Here is a 3,744-nt window from a genome sequence, read left to right as displayed (position 1 = left end):
AGGGAGCCCAGTGGGTGGCGTCCTGGAGGCTGGGCAGGAGTGGGAGGAAGCCGCAGAGCTGGGCCCCAAAGCTTGGCATTATCCAAGCCCCTGAACCCGGCCAGAACAGCTGCCCAGCCCATGCCCCACTGCAGGCCGGTCTGGCAGTGGAGGGACTTGGCCCTGCTGGGCTCCATCAGTGCCCTCACATCTCTCAACGGCTTCAAGGTGAGGTGGGGTCTTTGGGGTACTGGACTGGGCCCCAAAAGACTGTTGGAGGGTCACACTCCAGATCAGGGCCCTGGGCCTCAGCACTCATGGTGCCAGCTCACTGCAGCACCAGCCGGTCAGGCCCACAGCGGGCGCTCCCAGCGCTGACCTCAGTCTCTGTCCCAACTCAGGCTCTGAAACCTGGCAGGCCGTTCTCCCCATCTAGGCCTCAGTTTCCCCTCCCCCAGGGGAGCTTGGTGCCCCTCTCAGTAGAGGAGCTGGTAAGAACCCCCCAGGCCCCCAGCACAAAGGGAGGCTCCATAGGGTTCCTGTTCCCTGCGTGGGGGCAGAGTCCCCGCGGTGGACGCGCCCGCCCCACAGCCGGCCTAGCGGGACACTGGCAGGCCCAGGCTCTGAGGCTGTTTCCACCCTTATCTTGCATCTCTCATGAGGCCTCCAGTTACACATGGTCCCTGCCAGAGCCCCAGGCCTCTCCGCCCCCACCCGCCCAGCGTGCCAGAGCCGCTCCTCCCCTGCTTCCGGTGGGGAAAATGAGGCCTAGGGAGGTCACAGAGCCCGAAAGGACAGAGCCCAGGACTTGGGCCGGGCCTCCCCTTTGCCCAGTTAGGGAGGGGTCAGCAGGGCTCGGGGGCCGCCTGGGAGCAGGTCCTGGCCCACATGGAGGTGCATCTCTGGAGAGGGCCCCGGGTCTCCAGGAGGGGAAGTGGCACCCCATAGGAAGTCCTGCCTGTCCAGACGCGGGCAGAGCCACCTGAGATCTGTTCCTGGGTGGCCAGGTCTCATCCCCTCCCAGGGTGAAGGCAACAGTGGCTGGTGCGGACTCGGGTCTGTGTACCAACTCCTGTCCTCACGCCAGCCCAGAGGGGCTGCTGCTCTCCTCACCTAACTCACAGCTGACACACCGAGGCCCAGGCAGCTTAGGAGACATGCCTAAGGCCACACGTGGTCACACAGCGTGCCTCAGGGCCTGCACCTGGAGAGGGGGAGGTGCCATCCCACAGGAAGTCCTAAGGGTTCACACTCGGGCAGAGCTCTGTTCCCGGGCAGTGAAGTCACATCCTCTCCAAGTTACGCTGCTCAGTGACAGAAGGTCGATGCCACAGCCAGGCGCCCACACAAACACACTGCCCACACAGGCACACTCACATACACTCTACACAAACAGACACACATCCAACCACACATATGCAGATACACTCACACACGTGCACACAGGCACATGTAGGGACACCCACACACACACTCACACACATTCACAGGCACACACACAAATACAACTACATGTATGCACACACAGCCATGCCGCCATGCACACTCACACACGTGCACACTCACACATCACATGTGCAGTTCACATGTGCACACTCACACAAGTGCACACTCACATCACATGCAGTTCACACACACGTGCACACTCACATCACATGCAGTTCACATGCACACTCACACGTGTGCACACACACATGCACTCACATCACATGTGCAGTTCACACACACGTGCACACACGCACACTCACACATGCACACACACATGCACACTCACGTATGTAGGTCACACATGCACACACACATGCACACTCACCACATGTGCAGCTCACATGCACACTCACATTGCTCACACATGTGCACACACACATGCTCACACATGTGCACACACACGTGCATACTCATCACGTGCAGTTCACATGCACACTCATATGCACACTAACACACACAGGCACACATGTGTGCACACTCACAGGCGTGCATGCTCACACTTGCACGCTCACACATCACGTGCAATTCACACACATGCACACTCTGTTGCATGCAAACATGCATGCACATGCACGGGAGTGCTCCCACATGTGTACACTCACTCACACAGATGTGCACACACACACACTGTTGTCCCACCAGTCCTTGGCAGACCCCAGCCCAGGACGGCTGAACAGCAAGTGCTCCTGGCAGGAGCTGGGGGGGCGATGTCCAGCCCTGCATCCCTGCCCCTCTGTTGGCCTGAGCCTCTCCAGGCCTGTTTCCTCATGAGGGGTGAACCTGGCTGGGCCCCTGGAAGGCTGCTCCAGGGTCCCAGGCTGTGCAGCCATAGGAGATGCCCCAAATGCACAAGCATCCTTCTGCCAGGCAGCGGAAGAGCCAGGGCTCTGGCTCCAGGAGGTCACTGGGGGTCTCTGCTCCAGCCCCAACCCCACTCCTGAGCTTTAGCAGAGTTTCTGTTCACCACCCAGGGTGGAAACTGAGCCCAGGGCATCTGGAAAGCTCCTCCCCACTAGCCCTGCTGTGGATAGGCGGTCAAGGTTGCCCTACCAGGCAGCAGCCCCAAAACACCACAACATTCCTGGCATTCTGCGTCTTCCCTAACCCTAGGGATCACGCAGAGCCCACCTTCCCAGTGACTTTGACCCCAGGAGACGGAGCCCCAGCTCAGATGGGCCCTGGAGCACCACCTCTCCCACGGCCACGCTCTGAGAGCAGGTCCTGAAGATAAGCTGCCCTCTCCCCACTGCCCCCAGGACGGCCAGCTCCTGCCACAATCCTATTTGCAATAAAAACCTGATCCTGAGATAGGAGAAAATTGCTCCCTTTTGAAATAATTGAACCCATCCAGACAGTGTCCTCCCAGACATCATTAATGGGCGCTCTGCTCATCTGCAGTATTTACGCCGCCCGGGGAAGCGGTCACAGTCACCCTGTTATCTTCTATAGAGGACGGCACAGGCCGCCCGAGTCCCTGCAGTCCACCCAAGCCAGCTCCTCCCACAGCCCTGCCCTGCACCTCTGAGGCACCCGCCCTGTGGGGACCCTGGAGGAATGTCCTTGAGGACCACGTAAGCCCCTCGCCTCGCTCTCTCGTGTCTCAGCCCTCGGGGACACGGTCCTTGGGGCATCAATGGAAGCCAGAGAAGCACCTCAGGAAATGCAAACACCTGCCCTGTGAGGGGCGGGGGCGCCAGTGCCCTCCCAGGACCCCAGAGCAGGGGAGAGCCTGGGCAGCAGGAGGTCCCCACACCGCCCCCTATTCAGCTGGGAGCAGGGCAGGGAGGACCTGGCCTGGCATCAGCTCCCAGGGAAACACCAGCCCCCTCTGGCCTCAGTTTCCCAACCTGCAGCGAGAGAAGCAGGTTTATCACCCCCAGGGCCCATGAAAGACAGACACTCGGTGCCAGCTTACCTGCACGGATGCTCAGTGGGCTCTGCACCCCTTCGCAGGTCGGAGGAGCACCCAGAAGTCAAGAACCCCACCAAGGCTGTGAGAGAAAATTCACACGGTGGGGGGGTTCCACCGGTGAGCAAGAATGAGGAGAGTGCAGCCTCCGCCACCAAAGACCCAGGGATCAAAGCGAGGAGGCACCGTTCACAGCCGGGAGGCCAGCAGCGCGACAGAGGAGAGGGCAGAGAGACAGACACAGAGATAGAGAGATAGAGGCAGAATCAGAGAGAGGTGGGGGACAGAGAGACAGAGACAGAGGCAGACAGATACAGAGACAGAGACAGAATCAGAGAGAGGCGGGGGACAGAGAGACAGAGACAGAG

The 3,744-nt window shown here is 60.2% G+C and overlaps 1 protein-coding gene across 3 annotated transcripts in view; it reads left to right on the top strand.

Moving 5' to 3' along the window:
• The window catches only part of CUNH14orf180 (chromosome unknown C14orf180 homolog), a 15,483-nt gene that overhangs the window by 2,737 nt on the left and 9,002 nt on the right, over positions 1-3,744 (top strand). The gene's annotated exons all lie outside the window — the stretch shown is intronic.

The sequence above is a fragment of the Sapajus apella genome, unplaced genomic scaffold, assembly GCF_009761245.1.
Source record: "Sapajus apella isolate SASKATOON/1434 unplaced genomic scaffold, GSC_monkey_1.0 scaffold170, whole genome shotgun sequence".
In the NCBI taxonomy this organism is placed as follows: Eukaryota; Metazoa; Chordata; class Mammalia; order Primates; family Cebidae; genus Sapajus; species Sapajus apella.
This window is presented reverse-complemented; position numbering and strand designations above follow the sequence as displayed.